The sequence below is a fragment of the Mauremys reevesii genome, linkage group 10 (assembly GCF_016161935.1).
Source record: "Mauremys reevesii isolate NIE-2019 linkage group 10, ASM1616193v1, whole genome shotgun sequence".
In the NCBI taxonomy this organism is placed as follows: domain Eukaryota; kingdom Metazoa; phylum Chordata; order Testudines; family Geoemydidae; genus Mauremys; species Mauremys reevesii.
In genome coordinates this window covers 30,239,746-30,260,356 of record NC_052632.1, presented here as the reverse complement: position 1 = coordinate 30,260,356, position 20,611 = coordinate 30,239,746, and the positions used below count along the sequence as shown (strand labels likewise).

At 41.3% G+C, this 20,611-nt stretch overlaps 1 protein-coding gene across 11 annotated transcripts in view; it reads left to right on the top strand.

Annotated features, from left to right (window-relative positions):
• OTUD7A (OTU deubiquitinase 7A) overlaps positions 1 to 20,611 on the top strand; it is a 310,046-nt gene that overhangs the window by 22,333 nt on the left and 267,102 nt on the right. For 4 of the 11 annotated variants that reach the window (XM_039492104.1, XM_039492109.1, XM_039492105.1 and 1 more), the window contains exons 2-4: positions 6,660 to 6,736; positions 7,633 to 7,794; positions 14,445 to 14,552. The exons of 3 other annotated variants lie outside the window; for them this stretch is intronic. The gene's annotated coding sequence lies outside the window, so the exon portion shown is untranslated. The remainder of the gene's footprint in view (positions 1 to 6,659; positions 6,737 to 7,632; positions 7,795 to 14,444; positions 14,553 to 20,611) is intronic. 4 more of the 11 variants (XM_039492108.1, XM_039492107.1, XM_039492106.1 and 1 more) reach the window with 2 other exon arrangements.

Sequence of the window (20,611 nt, the reverse complement as noted above, 5' to 3'; positions counted from 1 at the left end):
GGAGTAAGCTCTTGAATGGCTGCAACTTTCTTTTCCAGTCACAGAATTCTTAGTTGTTCTATATGTGGCAGCTACTGAAATAACATTTATATTGAAATTGGGTTTACAAAATCAGACAAACATCCTTGCCAGGGTGTGCCATTCAAAATCTGCTTTCTGCTCCCAGAACATATGTAGCACTGAACTTTATCCAAACTGTGTATGCACTCCATGATTATAGGCAACTCTAACACTATTGCTTTGCCTAATGCTTCCCATTATAACCCTCCTGTTTGCTTCTAACTTAGATATTGCCTCTCCCACCTTGTTGCTCCAACTTTACAGTACTTGACTTTGCAACCTTAATGTTCCCTTAGCATAGTTTTTTTTTTTAAATACGGCTATATAATTAGGACAAGTGTCCTGGAAACATCATTTACACCAACTATATCAAAGTTAATTGTCTGCACAAAACCTTTGGACTCGGTGGACGTTTTCTATCATCTGTCCTGAGGAGAGAGTGTTTTACTCTTCGTGTGGTAACTGCTGGATCCTCTACAGCTGTCTCAATTCAAGGAGCATTTCTCACATGCTGGAGTAAATGGGTTCTGCAAGAATCTTGAGACCGTGTTCAACACTTGTCCTGCACAAAGACTGTGCATAACCTAAACAGAGTTATTTAATTAGATGGGGAAACCCCCTATTCTACCTACTGCACTTCCTATTTCCTAAGAATTCTGTTGTGCTGTAGTGGGGACTGTGGTGTTACCCTCCCTACAATGTGAGCACTGGTAGCCTCACAAAGACAGGAGCATGTACTGCTGTTAACTTTCCTGTGAATCACAGAGGAGGTTGCTAGCCCTGCCCAGTCCTTTTGCTGAGTACAAGGTATGTGTGGTCATGTTCTGTCCCTGTATGGATGGGAATAAGGAGGGGAGATACCATGCTCCCTTTCCATTTCCTCTCTGGACTGGGCACAATTTTCTCTGAATTCAACCCCCTACCCCGGCCCTTGAAGATGTTAACCAGTTGAGCCTATTCCCTGTGTTTAATTTACTCCTTGACTCCTTTTCTATCCTTGCTGTAACTTATCCTTTTTTGGTCCTTAAAGTATCCTTTCTGTTGACCTACGCAGAGGGCTTTTAGTGCTTGGTGCTGCATCGTTAGCTGTCGTCGTCAGTCTTCTGGAATATCTCCTGCAAATCCACTGTAAAAGAAAACAATTCCCTCCCCCCCAAAATAAGACTGGTTAACAGTTTCTGGTGCTTGATCAGGAGAGGCTTGAGCTGCAAAATTCAGATGCAAACTCCCACTTGCAAGTTGAGGGGGATTCAGGACTGAGTTTTTTGGTTCAGGCCCATCTTGGGAGAGCAGGGAGAAGAAACCAAATGCTGTGTCCCTCAGTGGAGAGGTTGACTGTGCTGGGAGCAGAGAGAAACAACCATATTACTGCTGATGTGAGCATTTTACTGTCTCTGTTTGATTGTAGTAAAACATTACACAAGACACAGAAGATGCAATCCAGTGCTAGTAGTTCAAAGTAGGTTTGACAGGATGCATTGCAAGTTTGACATCTTCAATCTGTCACTTTGTATATACATAACAAAGATCTGTTCTTTTTTTAAAGAGTTCTGTGCAGGTTAATTCTTTTTTTTAGGTGGTTCATATGAGTGCACTCCCCAACCCCGGTGCATTTTTAGAAGGCTTATCAAGCTGCTGGGCACCTTTTCTCCTAAAGAGATTTCAGTAAGTTTCTCTCTTACCCAGTGGCCTCAGCATATGGTCCGTATCCTGATTGGGTAGAGAACTTGAATTTCTGAGCATCGGTCTTGTTTGTGTAATTGGAAATACTAACCAAACACTACAAATCAAAACCTTCAGTCTCCCCACACCTCTGCCCCAACTCTTCGGACACTTATTGTATGATCTGTGTTGGGATGTTGCCAAATTGGTGTGGCCATACTGAATGAATGGTGAGAACGTGGCTTGACATGACTGAACTGCAAAAGAGGATTCTGGGCACAGAATCCTTCTCTTCACATCAGGCATATGCCAGAGGTGAAACTGATTGGCTCCATGCTGCATGTATGATCAGGACTGATCTTAGAGTCAGAAAATATGTCCCCTTGAAAGCAAACAATAGGTAGAACATCTTGAGTGGAGCATGGGCTGACCAGGGCATCTCAACCCTGTTGAACGACGACATGCAGGGGGCTAAAGTGATTGATAAGGGAGTGAATATGGGGTAATGTTCAGTTGGCACCACTCTGCAGTCTCCTTCTGAAGTATTAATTAGGTAAAAATTAGTAGCCACACACCTACTGGGCATGCTTTTAAGACATGTGACTCCTTTGAGGAAAGAGTATAAAATCAAGGAAACTAAATTATTGTTGGAGGGGATTCCTTTGTTAATGCTTAAAGAAGCAATGTTGATAGACAGAGTAGCCAAAACTCTGCTTGGTGGGCTCAAGTAGGACTGAGCCAGAGTTGCATTTGATGATATAAAACTAGCAGAGCATACAGCAATAAACCCAGTGTTATGATGAGAGACACTTTTCACGTCTGCCACCATTTGACTGCTGTAAGCTAGATTGCTCCTATTCTGTTCTATAGACGTTCTCATACTGCACTCATCAGCAGAGTGCCTTCATGGTCAACATGCAGAGTAAAATCTCCCTTTGTTAGGATGGGTTTAGGATGTATTAGCAGTGTGGATGGGTGTGGCCACATGAATCATTGCTACAGATAATAGCAGGGGACCTACTGTGAAGGACCAGCTCCTTTGGAAGTTTCTGGTAGCTGTAACCAAATAGTGGTCCAAGGAGAACATTCTCGTAGTCTGTAGAGAGCAGACAGATCAGTTGGCCTGATACTGAGAGGTGCTAAGCAGACAGCAATCGGTGTTTTTAAAGGCTATGATAAATGGTCAATGGGGAATGGTAGGTATTCAGTACCTACTTCTCAGGTATCCAACTTCTTACTACTACTACCACCTCATCACATAAACCATGGTCACCTTTACCACCCCAACATTAGAAGCAGAATTTACAGTGAAATAGTGAATTAGTGTAAAATACAGGACTAAACAAAGACCCTCCTATCTTTAAAAACCTAAGCTTATGCATAAAAGTATAACAATATTAGTCAGACCTGTAGCCCTCATTGACTTCAGTGGGAGCTTAGATTAATAAACCAGTGTTCTCTAGCAATTTGGAAATGATTTAAAATACATTGTCTGCCTGTCTAATAAATGTTAAATCCTTTTCCTATTCCTTGAGGCAAAAACTCTTAAGGGTTAGAAGAAAACAGCCACATGCAAACAGTATTTTTATTAGCATTTTGGCTTTGATTAAAGGCTCCAATGCTGGGTGAGATGGACTCAGTGGTGGGGATCTCATGGCTGCCCCAAGAGTGAGCGTGCATACCTGTAGGGTACCATGCCTGGAAAGATGTATTTTTCAGACTGTGCTAAATCTAACAAGTGGACACAATTTCAGTGACTTATAAGCAAGTGTAGTTTCTTACCCCATGTCTGAATTTGTCTGAATTAACTGCCTTTTTTTGTTCCTTGCAGTGATTGTCAGAGAAATTGATTCACTTTGTAAAATCTCATTATGAACTTTTGATTTGAGAACAAGCCTTAACGGTTGCTATAAAATCTATATAGTCCATGGAAGCCAGTAGCAAAATGTACCACTTTTGAGCTTTATAAGGCCGGCCAATCAAACTGCCTACTAAATATAGACTCTACATAGTGTAACCTTTCACAAAAAAAAAACTTTCCTTTATGCAACAATTCATATTTCAGCCTTTGGATGCAGATTGTAGCGAAAAGGCACAAGGTACATTATTTTATTCTTCTGATCATGATTACAACATTCATGATAAATGCTACAAACAGATCTTGTTCTCATTATAATCCTTGTGCTTGCAGTTCTGGAAAGCTCATATGAAGTTCACTGTGCGCTTTCTTTCCTTGAGCTTGGGTTTGAGGTAGGGGTGTGTGAGGGGTTTAAACAGACTCAATCTTAAAGCTAACCGCAGTAGGGTCTCCTCTGGCTCTGTCTTAAACCATGCAAAACTGAATGTCTTACGGTTTTTTGATAGCTTTATGATTTTGATGCAAGTTAGCCTGAAACCCAAACTTGTGAGTCTCACATGGTTTCTAAGCTTTGTTGTGAGCATTTAGAATTGCTCTATTTATCAATGCTCATCATGCTAAGGAGGGGCAAAAATTAATTCCATATGAATCTCCAGAATGCAGCTTTTAGGGTAAAAAATATTATAATTGTATTTCCTTCCTAAAGTCTCATTTTTGTGGCATTTTCCCTTGAACTCCTACCATAATCAATTCCATCTGGCAGAAAGCACATCTTGATTGTCTTTACTTGCAAGAATTTCAATATCTAGCTTTTCTTTTTAACCAGATGTTTATAAAACAATCCAAAGACTTTTTAGGAATTACTAAATTATTACAGAAATGCCTCAGACATAACTTAGGAGGCAAAGAAAATAGGATCACTAATTCTGACCTCACTTGATAACATAAAATGTGTAGTAGAAATTAATTGTAGGCCAAACTGACTTCTTAAACTAGGAAGCTGTTCCTTAATCTCAAATGATGGAGGCTAAAATGCACTGAAGCCAATGATAGGCATGTGTCCAAAAGCAGAATTTGATTCAATGTACTTGACTGAAACTGGACCCTAATAGTCCAGTTTTGATGGTCCAGGTTTGATAGAGGTTTACAGTGCAAGCATTTGATATAACGAACTGTACTTAATACTTTCCTGTTTTGAGTTAATGTAAAGAGCTGGTCCTTAATATGAGAAGGCCCATTTGAACCAAATGAACTGTTTTGAAACCTCAAAGGACAAAGACTTGGATTTCCTCCCCACACCCCATGGAGAGGAGACAAATATCAACACTTGTCCTATCAGTTTGAATTCTGGGGGAAGGGAATAAAATCACTGACCAGAAGGAACTTTATCACTATGCTGCTTGGATTTAGGAGAGGGCAATATTTCCAAGCATAAGCAAGGGATCCCCAAGCTGCTTAGCTTTGGTTAGCCCTAAAGAATATTATGGAGCTTGCATATTACAGCAGCTTCTGTCTCTGGTTTAAAAAAAAACAAACCTGGAACTCATTTGTGTATTTTAACTGTCTAAGCTGGTAAATAACTCATTTCTTTTCATTAGTTACACTTGAGTTAACTTATAGGATTGGCTACAAATGTCCTCTTTGGTTTGAGATCCGAGGTACAATTGACCTGGTATAAGTGACTGACCCTTTGGAAGTGGGAGTAACCTGAATATTGTGACCTTTTTGGTGTAAGGGACCATCTATTACAAAGGCAAGCTTGCCTATGTGGCAGTATAGACTTAAAATATCTGACAATTAAGGAAGAATAGAATTCATCCCATTTTCTAATAGCTGGTAGAGCATTACAGGGTTGGTAGGAGGGAAAAGCAATAAACTTAATTTTATCACTAAAGGGAGATGATGTGATTCTGGACGCACGCACGCACACCCCATATGAAAGATCTGAGTTGGGAGGTGTAATTTTCAGTCAGTTTTCATGTTGATGTTTTGCAAAACTTTATCGTCCAGTTGAGAGAAGTAACTCCAATGAAAGTATTTATTTAAGCAGATGCTTAATTTTGAGCACCTGTGTAAGCCTCTCGAAGTCCATGGGACTGAAGCCTATACTTGAGTGCTTTCCCAAATAATGGATCCTTAAAGATGCAAAATTCAATAAGAATAAAAAATACAATGCAGTATGGCATAAATATAGCTAAGTATTATCAGTATTAGAAAAACATCCATACTTAAAGTAAGGCACTTCTGTTTGTGAGATCAATAACACAAACAGCTTTACAAGGACAGTGTCATGTGACTGCTGGTGTCACAAAGGATGTTTTCAGCAAGATGGCTATCATAGAAGTGTCTTCAAGCTTTAAATGACTACTGGCCCTTCTAAAGACACTTTTTTTTTCCTGCATTGCTCCCACTAGCCATATACCCCTCAGAGCAGAATGTGCCTGGAATTTTGAATTGTATTAAATCAATACAAGGTTAGCATTTTCAGAACCTAAGAGGTACCTAAAGCAGGTACCAGCCCTATACCATGCTGTGCATCTGCCAAAACATTGTGCTAATTAAGAGATCTAACTGCTGCTGTCTCAGCTGAGTCCCCAAAGTAGCCTCTTGGTAACAGTTTTGGTTAATATTGTTAGTCTATTACTTTTACAGCAAAGAACCAGAGGGTCAGAAGGGACCACAAGAGTCCTCTAATCTAGCCCACTGCCAAGCTACAAGTGATTTGAAATCCTTTTTAAAGAGCAATCTCCTGCCTCCTAGAAAGGCAGCAAAAGAACTGACCAATCTCTGGAATTAAAATAGTGGTTTGTGTGTTTACATTAATTTTACATTTGAGCTTTTCCAACTAAACTCCAAACTTCAGAAGTTTCCCAGCACTCTGTTACACAACCACAATTCAGTCCAGGTACATAGAGGGTTCCAAACCTCCTTTGTACAAGCGGACCTAGTTGTCAGTAAACTTTATTCTAACAAACAAGGCCTGATTTTGTTGTTTTGCATTGAAATCCTGGTAAACTCATTCTTAACACCTTACTGGGAGAGCAGGTCTAAGTTGGTGACTGAGGTTCTCTTTTTAAAGGAACTCAGAACAAAAACAACCCACAAATATTAGTGGGGAAACATTCTTCCACCTGTGGATGCCCAAAATGTGTCCAGGTAAGTGCAGAGTGAAGGAAAAACAGATTAGTTATAGGGTTTGGTTTCTTGTGCACTCTACCAACAAGCAGCTACTAATCTGCTTTCAAGGAAGCAAGAGCAAGCTATAAAAATCAAATGCAAGCAGAAATTTTTAAAAGGTAAATTGGGATGATTCTCAGGTTCCTGAAATCTGTGCTCCATAATTTTTGTCAGATACTGTATTGTGCTGGTGTACCTAGATGTTCCACCTACATGGAAGTGAGAAGCAGAGAATATTTTTTGGCATGAACTCTTGACCTATAGATATTTTCCTCTGCTATAAAGCTCTATGTAGCTCATTTTGTCTATTGCTCAGACATTATGTAGCTTTTCTTTTATTTTAATTTTGTGCAGCAGTTCTTCTACAGAACTTGCTATCTGAACTTCCCTCTGAACTAGTTATAATGTGTCATAAACCATGCAAAGGTGGTTTACCATTTGGACACATTGGATCCCCCAAGCTGATGGATCATGACAGGTCAGACAAGAACTACCACAAACTTGACACCACCAGCAATAGGAAGCTGGGAAGTTATAGTATTGTGGGGAGGGCTTTGTTATGCAGCTTTTACTGTTGTGAAAGAATACATCAGTTGAACCATAATCTCCACTCAATACAGATCATTTAAAACATCCCATGCTGATATATCTGCTTTTAAAAATTAAATGAATAAAGATGGTAGCTTCAAAAGGAATGCTTTGCTTTCTCTAATAGTTCAAAAAATCACATCTTCACAGCCCTACTGGAAAATAATCCAGTATGATACAATCCAGTAAGAATATTGATTATGTATGAGCTGGTGACTTGAAAACTTGTCTTTATGATCTTAACTGAGGAACACGGTTAACTAATTTGACTGACTTCTCCACTCTAGCTATGCTAATAACACTGATGGAGTTGGACACCGTTCCCCGTCTGGGATACCATCTGATGTGCTGAGGTCTCAGTGAGCCTACCCGTTCCACCAGCCTGGGCTTCCTCACCCCTTTTATGCTGTGCTAGGTCCTCAAGCCTTTGCAAGAGCACATACGCACAGGTAAGGCCACAGCCAGCTGCAGAGACAGACTGAAGTCAGCTCTGTGTGAGAGGGTTCAGTTCAGAGATTCACCCAGCATTCATGTGCGTGTCCCCTTTGGGGAATAAACCCCAAGTAATGTTGTGCACTGTAGAGAAATCTATACAAAAACTCATAAATTCACCCCCTCCCTCAATGTGGAAGAAGATATGCACAACTTCTTGCCTCCCGGTTATAAATTGCACAAACTGGGTTTTATAATAAAACAAGTTGACGGCCTTTGTAGTTTTTAGGTGATAAGGGATAGCAAACAGAACAAAGATGATTACTAAGCAAATAAAACAAAACATGCAGAGTAAACTTAAGATCTTAGACTGGATTCAAGAAGTAACTTCTCACCCTAAACATTGTGTTTGGGGCAGATGGCAGAAATTTTTGAAGGTTAGCTATCCTGCTTGCAGCTTAAATCTTCAGACACCATAGTCACAGACCAGATCCCTTTTCCAGCCTGGGCTCAACTCTTTCCTCCTCCTCCCCAGGCCCTGTCCCAGTGTCTTTGTTTCTCAGATCTTTCCAGCTGTCATCCTGGGTGGGGATTCAGTGGAGAGTGAACCAAGATCAAGTTACTTCCCAGCCTTAAATAGAACTAATATAAGGTGGGAACCTTTTGTTTCCCAGTCTTCCACCAGCCCTCCTTTTAGTGGAAAATCACTAAAGTCCAAGATGGTATTTAGTACCAGGTGACATGACCACCTGACTGTGTCAAGGCAATGTCACTATCTCTGTCCTTCCTGAGAAGCATCTTCAAAGTCTTACGGTTTCTTCCTAATGGCCCATCAAGGCTGATGGCCTGCTCTCTGGTGAGTGTTTCCCCAAGTGTGTACACAGTTGTAATTGTTACATAGTCTATATTCCTAACTTTAGATGCAGAAATGATACATACAAATTGAATAATCGCATTCAGTAAATCATAACATACAGAGCATTTTAATATGTGGCTTGCATGAAAGTTACTCAATGTCATAGTTTATTGGCAAGCTGGGATTACTTCAGTTGAAGTATGTACCCTTTTTGTTCCTTCAGAATGAAGGGCCCAGTCCTGCTCCCTTGAAGTCTTACCATATACAACACCTGCAGTTCAGTCAACATGTAATATAATTCAGTGCTATCAGACTGTTTTGGTGCTGTCCTCATACCTGCCCTACAGTATGACCAGGTCATTCAGTTTAATTTCCCTTTATGTAACAGCATTGTGCTTCTGTTGACACACTTTGTTTGCAGTTGTTAGAGCTTCTACAGCCTCAGGCTGTGTTCTGTTTCCATACTATGGCATGTGTAGGGTGACCAGATGTCCCAATAAAATTGGTACAGTTCCAGTTTTGAGGGGTTTGTCCCACGTCCAGACCAGAGTACAGTCGGGACGCCATTTGTCCCAATATTTTGATTCTTGGTCTTCAGTGGCAATTCAGTGGAGAGCCCTTCAGTCATGGACGGTCTTTGGCGGTATTTCGGCGGCGGGTGCTTCTGTCTTTGGTGGCAAGGTTTATTACCCGCCGCCGAAATACTGCCAAAGACCGTCCGCGACTGAAGGGCTCTGCTGAACTCCAGATGGGAGTGGGTGGGGGTGTGTGTGTGTGGGCTTAAAAAAAAAAAAGCACCCCCCTCCCCCGCAGTGGTCCCAATATTTTCCCCTTAACATCTGGTCACCCTGATGGTTTGCTAGCTCTAACTAGGCTATGAGGGAAGCTGGAATAGCTCCCTAGGGAATGAGCACAGAAGGCCCTATAGGAGAAACCCTAGTGACAGCAAAGCTCAGGGAGGAAACTGGGACTGAGGTGGTTGTGTTGTTGGTTTGAGGTTAGCAGTACAGCCACACCCCACAGAGGGGAGGAAATTGTACCCTACTGTAAGTCAGGGAGTGTATGCACTGTTGAGGATGGGATAGCTTCTTGGCTCATTCATGCTATTTTTGTAGCTTATTTTATTATATAAATTTACAATAAAAATGTGTTTACTATTTTCTTGGGAGACAGTATGGGGTTATTGCTTCCCAAAATGGATTATAGTATTCTGCTGACTCAGTTGAGATCATCACAACCCTCTCTTCCCTCATGCTGTTAAAGACTTCACTAGCGAACCTTGTCATGAGCGACAGTCACTGCTCAGCATGGATGTCCAGCTGCACACCTTGATTGCTGATGCAGATTTCTGTGCACACTTGTCAGTGACTAGAGTAACATCTGTGTTTACCTGACATTGGGGGAATGGGGGGGACCAAGGTATGTTTAGCATGCTGAATATTCTGTAAATATTAGAACCATTCGTTTGGTTTAATTCAGAAATTTCCATGCTTGTCAATGTAAATTATAGTTAGGTTTACCAGTGCACTGGTAAACCTAACTATCTTGTAAAACTCCTTAGTATGAAGTCAGGAGTTCATTAGCTAGAGGGCTGACTTAGAAACAATTGCCATCTAATCAGGTGCTGAAAACCTCTGGATAAGTTTCAAATCATATCAAATTTATATTTCATGCAAATGACCAACAGCCACTTCTGTTATGATATAGTCATCCTGCATGATGGTGGGGTACTGTTAACTCTGTGGGGTGAAAAACTTCATTGTGATTTTAAAAAATTCCTATATACATTGATTCCTAAATTAATAGGCAACAAAATTTGCCCATTTAGAGCTTTATCCTGCACCATTGATGTCAGTGGAGGTTTTTTGCATTTTTTTTCCTCAATGGGCTCAGGATCAGGCCTATCCTGTTTCAATGGACACCTGTCAAACTCTCAATCTGTAACAGGCAGGACAAGAATCCAGATTTCCTTGGTCTTGGTCCAGTGCTTGAATCATAAGAGCATTCTTTCTCTCTCCGCAGAGCCCAGTCTCATTCAGTGAACACTGTTACCATAGCAGTGAATGAAGCAGTTCTAGTAATACTGTTTTATGTACATATAACTTTAACTTTTTTTTATTCTTTGGCTATTTTTCTTATTCTCCGGTAGCTTCCCCTCCTTGTTCCTCCATCAAACAATGCCAAATTCTGCTTTGCTTCTTCAGGGGTGAGCATCTTGTTGTGGCTCTGGGGGTTGGACCACATGCATTTCTATGACTGGACTGAGTGTTGCAAAAGTAGGGGAGCTTGGGTGGGTCAGTGTGTACCTGCCTGTTGCCCTATACCCAGATGGTGGTCTCATGGTTGGGTGAAGTAGAAAGAAGGCAGATGAACGATCCTGCCAGTCCTTCAGCCAAAGCTGGAGAGAACTGAGGTAAGTCTGAGCTATGTAGCTCTTTCTCCCACAAATTTAGAGACTGCATAAAATAGCCATCACTGTAGGGTAGTGACAGATTAATAATTTTGCTGCCCCTAGGCCCAGGGTTGTGTTTGCTGCCCCAAGATCAAAAGTCCCAAAGCAAAAAAAAAAACCAAACTGAGTAGTGCTGAGGATGGGGGGGACCCTTCAGAGAGCACAAGTGCCACCCTCACAAATTTGCCACCCAAGGCCTAGGTCTTGTCGGCATAGGCGGTAATACGCCACTGCTGTAGGGTGCCTTATATTTAAGAACCAGCATCTTATTGAAGTCACAACCAAGTTTACACACACACCAGCTTACTGTAATGGATCTGAGCAGAATGGGCCAGTCCTGCCACTTATTCAGGCAAACCTCTTACTAGAGCCACTTCAGCACTCCTCGTGTGTGAAAATGGAGGTACAGGAATACACTCCCGCATAGAGTTTATCAAGGTAACACTCCCACCGCACTGAACTTCAGAGGTTTTCCTGAATGAGGACTATGCTTAAAAGCTAAAGTTTTCAGGATTTGGCTAATGAGTACTGTGTGCCTAGCTTTTCAAGATATGTTGGACGGTGCATGTGAGATTAGCTTGTCACACAGAAAGCAATTAGTCCTGGTTGAACCTTTATCTTGAAAATATGGTGTGGATGCTTTTTAGTTGGATGAGTCCACAACCCCCATGGGCAGAAATAGTGAGCAATTGAGAAACACTTGAACAAAGCAGCAAACGGGTCTCATTTAACAAACTCCAGTGCAGTTTCCAGTACTGAACCTTACTGACCATATCTCTGAAATGTAAGAGCTTACCTTCATGTCTTTTGGGAATAGAAATTCATTTATTAAAACATAGTCTGGATATTGAGTTAAAGCAGGAACTACAAAATTTTCGGTCTCTCTAAATATGGTTGACTTATGGCATATATACTTCCCTAAGGAATGCAAGTTAAACCAAAAAGCAGTTTGGGGCTACTAGCTGGAAGTGTATAGATCTGGTATTTCCTGAAATGATGCAATTATTATATGAACAAAAGACCCATTGAAAAAACCAAGTAGATGGAATAGGATATATTGGGTCCTGGGGAACAGCCAGAAGTCTAGAAAGTTTGCAATTCGTCACCATAAATTTCTTTCACAGGTACATCACCTGATATGGCCTGTTTGTATTCACTGAACCAGGGCTTGTGCTAATGTGTTTTTCTCATCTCCACTCCAATACCCTTTATTCCCAGCTGTACTACCTAGCTTGGGGAGGCCAGGGAGTGGGGAACTGAACAAACCCTGCATTGTTTGTGTCATGGTGCTGTTTGTAAACTGAATGCTGAAGTTTGGCTTACCAAGAGTTGGATGGTTAACCCCTTTGTGTGCTCTTGGGGGCTTTGTATTAATATCAAACCTCCAAAGAAACATCCCATCCCAGGGTTCCTCTACTTACTACTCCTGCTTTCAGGTTGGCCTTGTTCTCCTCACACACCTTTCAGCCCTGGATTTTTCAGGGGTCATTAGCCACAATGTGCTAAGCCAGAAGGGACTGGACTATTTGATAGTCTAACAAGGTAGCTAAGGAGCCCTTGGCAGTATTTAGCAAGCACATTAGCCCTTAATGGGTGGTGTATCTCTGTAGAGTAGCACAGGGCTTCTGCAGCAGAAAAAGGAGGGTTTCCATGGTCCCAGTGCCCTAAGGGGGTGGGAAAGTAACGCTGCCTAATGACACTGCCAAAAGAAAACAGGACATAAAGGGAGCAGCCAGACCAATCCTCAAGCCATCAGGGTTAGAAGGCAGCAGGAAGGGATGAGACCCTCAACCCTTGGGCAGATGGTTTAGGGATGTTTCGGAGGCTCTCCAGACATCCAGGTAGTCAAGGGTTGCTGCAGCTGCTAGGCCACTGCCACCGTGAAGGGAATAGAATTAAGGCATGCCAGGAAAGAGACCCTTCCTGCATTCTGGGGCCAAATCATATAGGGTTAGAAGAGTCATCTAGTCTAACCCTGGCCAAGATGCAGGATTTGCTGCCTAAACCAGGGGTGGTCAACCTGTGGTTCTGGAGCTACATGTGGCTTTTGTATAGGCCCAGACTCTGGGGAGTGCTCACTGCTCAACCCCTGGCTCTGCCACAGGCCCTGCCCCCTTTCCACCCCCTCCCCTAAGCCTGCTGTGCCTTTTTCCCCTTCCCCCTCCCCCTGAGCCTTCTGCATGCCAGGAAAGAGCTGATCAGGAGCTGGAGAGAGAGGTGCTGAGTGGCAGGGCTGCCAGTGGGCGGGAGGCTCATTCTCAGGCTCAGGTTGGCCACCTGTGGCCTAAACCATCCAGGACAGACAGCATCTAGCCTCCTTTTGAAACTCTCCAGTGAAGGAGATTCCACAACTTCCCTAGGCAGTCTGTTCCATTGTCCTACAGTTAGGAAGTTTTTTGTTCCTGATATCTAATCTAAATCTGCTATGCTGTAGTTTGAACCCATTGCTTCTTGTCCTGCTCTCTGTGGCAAGAGAAGAATTCTTCTCCATCTTCATGGTAGCGTTCCAAGTATTTGATGCACTTCAATTCTCCTAATTTATCGTCCTGAACTTAAACAGAGCTGAAATACCTTATTTTCTATCAAAAGACAAAGCAGGGGAAGTATGAGGGAAATGAGGCAGGAAAACCTCAGGCCTTTTGAGATCTTCCCCTCTTTTCTTCCCCCACCACACACCTCAAGCCAGGCAAGGTGCCTGCATTCCTCTTACAGACCGAAGCAGCCAGCTGGGTGAGGGTGAAGGCCTTGGTGGAGGAAAAATGCTTGGCTGGATTTTGTACATTGACTGGCTTCGCAAACATCAGTTCATGAGGTGCACAGAACAATTGGTCTAAGATTCAGGGCTATTCTGATTTTATTCTAGCTGCCAGCATGGCTCAGATATGCCATGAGAAGGTAGCCAGGGCATGTGCTGGATAGGGGTGCAGGGTTAACAAAGGACTCTGCTGGTGGATTGCCCTTTCAGATGGTGGGTCCAACCATAGGAATATTTTCCCCCAAACTAGGGCTGCACTGGCAGAGCAGTACACAACAGCCTCCGTTCAGGGGGTAACCTACCCAAAAAACAATTAAACCAAGGTTCACTTTTTGCTATTAAGCCCCGAACAGTTGACCGAAACAGGAGCTAAAATTAACAATGGCCAGACATTTCGGTCTCCGGTTCACCTCCCTTCTTGTATCTCTCACTGGGGGTCTGTTCTCAAATGTCTTTAACAGGATAAAGGTGCAACAAATTTATTAATGGGTGGTGAGGACTCCCCAGATAAGAAGGTGAAAAACATAATAAAACAAGTCAGGCTGTATCAATGGGGATTTATACACAAAGATCAAAATGACAGTGACAATACCATTTCTGGCAGCTTGATTCAATGGTGTCTTCTCCTGAGGATGGCACAGCACACCAGGACAGCAGGATTCCTCAGATGGGAATAGAACTTCGAGACAGGATCAGACGAGTGTTTTCTCAGGTAAAATGAGTGTTCAAGAGATTGAATTCCTCCTCCCCCCACTTCACCTGTGGTGTTCCCGCTTGCTCCATGCATGACTATAGAAGATTAATTGGGTGTGAGTAGGTAAGTACATCCCTTGCTTAGATGACCCTTGTGGGGTGAATGGCCTACCCTATTAACCTTCCGCTACAAACAGACAGTAACAAGACTCTGCCACTTGGGTGGGCAGCTGATTTAATCTGCGCACCACTTTACATAGACATGGGGTCGCTAGGCAGATTAGCTGATTGACAGCAATGATCTTTTTCCTGCCTAAACATAAAAAGGCACCAAAATCAAAGAAAAGAGGGGACAAGAAGGGATTACAAAATAGATGCCTAGTTCTTCTCTAGAAGACCCGAGATGGCCTTAGGATTTTTACCTCTACACCAGCAGGCTATGGTGTTGGACTGCTGGACATAACACATGGTTGCATATTATGGACCTACCCAACCCGAATTCTGTAGAGGCCAAATTGGCTAACATTACACCCACTTTTTAAAGACTGTTTATTTACCGTGTACAAGCAAGAAAAAGCCTGTTTAACTTCATCCTTTTTTGTAGCTCGCACAGCCCTTTGTGACTGAACAGGCATAGCTATTTGGACGTGGGCGGGGGCAGGAACAATAGTCATAACTATGAAAGCTGCACATTTCGGAGAATTGGAGGTTTATTGAAAAGGAATCTGTAGCCAACTTACAAAAATGATGCATAGTTCTCCTTACTGAACTGGATCCTTCAGCTCTCTGTATTATCTTTTCTGACCAATATGGAAAACCCACACTCTACCTGCCCCCCTCTAGTCCACAGGCATATTGGATTTCTTTGCACCACCATTATTTATTTATTTTTTTGCTACACTGAAGACTTTGGGATGGGTTAGCTCCATTTTCTAGGCATATGTATACCTGCCAGGTGCATAGCCATTTTCTTGGTGGTCTTCTCTCTCGGGGCTCCCTTACATTATCTTTCATAGCTACCGGCATTGCAGTTTACCTTTTGGAATATGACATCACTGTGTGTACTGTATATGGGCCTGATCTTGCAGATCTTACTCAAGTAACTGCAGAGTCGGGCTTTATTCAGCATTTCCCTTTTTCCATTTTACTTATATTTCTCCATGCCTCAGCTGGGACTATTCCAGTGAATGGAGGATGCAGGATCATGCAGTCTTGTCTGGGCATTCATTCACCTCCCTACTCTCTGCCCAAGCCTTGACTACAGATCTATCCTCAAAGAAAGGATTTTTCCACTATAAAATATAGTGTAAGCATTAGGATGGTGGAACATTACAGTAGCACTGACGAATAGACACCAACATGTTAAGTAATTTTTAAACAGGGGTGAGCCCTACACAAAGTTAATACATTTAAAGACCCCACAAACTTTGCTAACCTTAAATGGGTATTTCTCCTTATTACAAATGGTGTGGTAAAAATATTGGAGTATTATTTTGCAACACTACTTGGATTGAAGTGCAACTTTAATAGGAACCCGTTTCCAGAACAGAAATGTTCAACAAGTAACTTCCAAACACTGGAATGGCAAACTCTACTTTTGTAGCTCATTTGTCGTCTCTGTACTTCTGACTGGTTTCAGGGCCAGGTTCATAGTTAGGCATGATGCACTGTGGACAGATCTTTCTCAATGCTGTAACTTTGGGGACAGTGAACTTTTATGATTGTGGTGCAAAAAATATTCAGCTCCATCAACATCCAACACACATTCTTAGATATTACGTAGCACTTGCCAAGTATGATTTAGTTAAAGTAGGTAAATGTATCCTCCTTTTTCAGGGAGGTTGCATGACTTGCCCAAACTAATTCAGTTAGTGCCAGAATAAGGACTAGAACATGCCTCCTGCTCACGTCTAAGCCACTGAACTACAGCTGTCACCAGGCCAATTGTTTCCAAAGATGCCAAATGGGAGTTGGGCACCCAACTCTACTTTTGTGCTTTTGAGAATTTCCCCAGATATTTCTAGAGCTGGGCTAATTAGTCTCTTTACAAACTGATGGTGACTTTCCTCAATACATTTGGTTTGGTTTTTTTTTTATACTGACCTGATAGTACAGTTAGATGCAGAGGAAAATCAGGTGAATGAACATCCTTGGTTTATGTCCTGTTTGGGAAGCAATTACCAGAGTGTATTGATATTTGAAAATTGACTTAACTGGTAAGCTGCTGTTCCCTTCGTAGACAAGTATAACTCTTAGACTCAAGTTTGCAATGCACTTAAAAGAACAAATTTGCACTTGGCTTTCTGCAATACTTGCTTAAAATCCATGGCTTCAGTGAAGATGCCGGACAGTGCTCTCATTTTCTGGAATACTTGCAGAAAGTGAAGGGTGCATGCAAATTGGCAAAGAATGAAATTAAATGTAAGCAGACTTTCACAAATTCTTTGCAGTATTTTCCTAGTTCTAACATATCTGGAAATATACACAACAAGAACTACAGCTGTCAGTAGGTATCTGTAAATCTCCACTTTTACTGAGCTGGAAACAATGCTCAGTTTTACTTGGTTTTTTCTCTTTATGGAAACTTAATATTTAGACCTCAATGTTTTAACTTAACTTCATTCTTATTAATTATCCTTATTACATTAGGATGAAAAGTTTGGTTAGGACCTTATTATTCTACCTTCTATGAAATCAAAGCAGCTGAATTCCCTTTAAACAATCTTTAGGGGTCGACTGTTTAAAACAAAAGACTTTACAGTATGTACCCCATGAGTCAGGAAAAATATGCTGTTTAATTGCATAATAGACTGCCTGAACCATTGGCGTTTTCCTCCTCAGTGAGCCACATTTCAGAGTTTGTGTGGTCTTGGAGCTAATGAGTCTGTTTATGAACTTTTTTCGTGCCCATTCAAACAACTTTATAAACCATGTCCTTAAATAACAGTCTAGATCAGATTCCTTATTCATGCACACACAGAAGCAATTGGACACAGACCCCATAATACAGATAAATGCAGAGGGAAAATCAAATATAAATGAACGTTGGCTTTAACAGTGTTGTAGCCATGTTGGTCCCAGAATCTTTTTATTGGAACAACTTCTGCTGGTGAAGGAGACAGGCTTTTGAGTTTATGCAGACCTGAAGAAGAGCTATGTGGTAGTTTGAAAGCTTGTCTCCTCCAGCAGAAATTGATCCAATAAAATATATTCCTTCACCTACCTCTTCTCTCACTTTTTTTAAATAGCTTTAACAAGTGAGTAAGGACCCAGTCTTGTGATTGGCAATGCCCAGGCAAAGCAGCTATCTGTTCCAGGACTGAGGCTATGTATCTAATCCTTGCTATCCTTACTCAAGCAAAATTCCTCAAGTTTTGTCAAAGTAAATTTTCTACTAGCTTTTATGGGGGAAGAGCAGGTCCACAATTTTTCTAAGGGCAAGATTCTGATACTTATTATGAATAGCACCTTCTTTAACATGTAGTGCTATTGAAACCAATGGGTTTAATCACACAGTAAGATACGATCCATTGTGAGTAAAGGATGGCAGAATCTAGCCCCAAATGTCCCCCAAAATAGCGCAAACAAAAACCATTTTTGAAGTATTGCAAGTTGTAGCACATAATGCTGTGAAGTTAATGAGTTGTCTTTCTAATACAAAACTTCAACTCTTTTTTAGAGCATTGATTTATTCAGAATGTGTAATGGTTCACAAGATGTAGTAGTACACATTTGAGCACAGCTTCAATTTTTAAAATGACAATTATATTGAATTTCAAATTTATTGAACCTAGAAATAAAACTAAACACTCAATTCTTTTAAAGAACAGGAGTACTTGTGGCACCTTAGACTAACAAATTTGAGCATAAGCTTTCATGGGCTACAGCCCACTTCATCAGATGCATTGAATGGAACACACGTAAGGCGATATACATACAGAGAACATGAAAAGGTGGGAGTTGCCCAGCCAACTCCCACCACCTTTTCTAAATTGCTCATCTTAATTAGCCTCTAGCAGCAGGAGAAACTTTTATAGTGATAATCAAGATGGCCCATTTCAGACAGTTTGACAAGGTGTGAGGATACTTAACATGGGGGAAATAGATGCAATGTGTGTAATGGCTCAGCCATTCCCAGTCTCTCTTCAAGCCTAAACTGATAGTATCTAGTTTGCATATTAATTCAAGTTCAGCAGTTTTTCCTTGGAGTCAGTTTTTGAAGCTTTTCTGTGGCAAGATTGCCACCTTTAAGGCTGTTACTGAGTGACCAGAGGTTGAAATGTTCACCTACTGGTTTCTGAATGTTATGATTCCTGATGTCAGATTTGTGTCCATTGATTCTTGTGTAGAGACTGGCCAATCCGGACAATGTACATGATGGCAACTCCCTCCTTTTCATGGTGGGTGTGGGTGTGTGTATACACGTGTATAAAAAAAAAAAAAGAAAATAGCTCCTTACTATGTGTTCACTTCTGTGCATCCAATGAAGTGGGCTGTAGCCCACAAAAGCTTATGCTCAAATTTGTTAGTCTCTAAGGTGCCACAAGTACTCCTGTTCTTTTTGCAGATTCAGACCAACACAGCTGCTACTCTGAAACCTTGTTTAAATGACTATCTGGCTGTATCCTAATTAAGTAGTACATAGATGGGTCACAACTTTATTATAGGAGCTATATCTGTGGTGTTACATTTTATAGCATTTACCCAGTTTTAGAAGTTCAGATTTAAATTCTTAAATAATTTCATCTTTTTCACAGCACATTTACTAGAAAAGAACATCCCACTTGGGGAAATTCTCAGTAACTAGTTTTGCTACTTATATGGCTTGTCTTATCTTCATATAAACTTGGAAAATAGCAACTCGGGGGGAGGGAATCATGAATGCTGATGAGTTGTAAATTTTAAGCAATGGAACGTTTTTCTCCTCTTATGAGTGCTGGAAACCTGTTCCCAGATGCTAGTGGCTCAAAGCATTTGTCTGGAAGCAAAAGGAAAAATGACTTGCAAAATAAGTTCTTAGCACATATTGACTTCAAGGGCTCGTAAGCCAAAAGTCCCTCTAGATTTCTAGAAAAGATTCCACCCCTTCTCCCTGAATTGGTGTGATCTCACTTATTCTATAGAAGTTCAAATCTTTTTCCCCAAGAAAACAATCACTGTATCAGAACTTCACTTTTACAGTACACAGAATTTGGATCATACTTTGCTTTTTAACATGAAGCAATATTCAGGAAGAAGTATTGCTTCCCATCCCAGTAGCTGACATTTCAGTGATGTAACAGAAATATGGGTTATAATATTGATAAGCTTCTGTGTCCACAAGCATTTATATACGTTAACCTGACCAAAAACAGTCTCTCAACACTGATTGGATTCTCTTTACTTGTCCCACACATCCACTACATTCAGAATGTTCATGGCCACACCGTTCTTCACAGCTTGGGTATTCAGCACATTTGTTCAAAATATTGAACGCTTGGACAGGAAAAAGCTTGGCTGTAATGAGTAAAAATGTAACTCAAAAGTGATATTGCCATAATAGAAAATGGGGTGACTGGGCAACAAAATGGCAGATGAAATTCAGTGTTGATAAATGCAATGTAATGCACATGGGGAAAACATCCCAGCTACACATACAAAATGATGGTCTAAATTAGCTGTTACCATTCAAGAAAGATCTTGGAGTCATTGTGGATAGTGCTCTGAATACATTCAGCAGATGTTCAACAGCATTCAAAAAGCTAACCATGTCAGAACCATTAAGAAAGGGACAGATAATAAAACAGAAAATATGCCATTATATAAATCCATAGTACATCCACACCTTGAATACTACATGTAGTTCTAGTAGCCCCATCTCAACCCCCCCCCACCACCACTTAGAATTGGAAAAGGTACAGAGAATGGCAAAAATGATTAAAGGTACAGAACAGCTTCTGTATGAGGCGAGACTAGGAAGACTGACACTTTTCATCTTGGAAAAGAGATGTCTAAGAGGGGATATGATGGTCTATAACAGGGGTTGGCAACCTTTCAGAAGTGGTGTGCTGAGTCTTCATTTAGTCACTCTAATTTAAG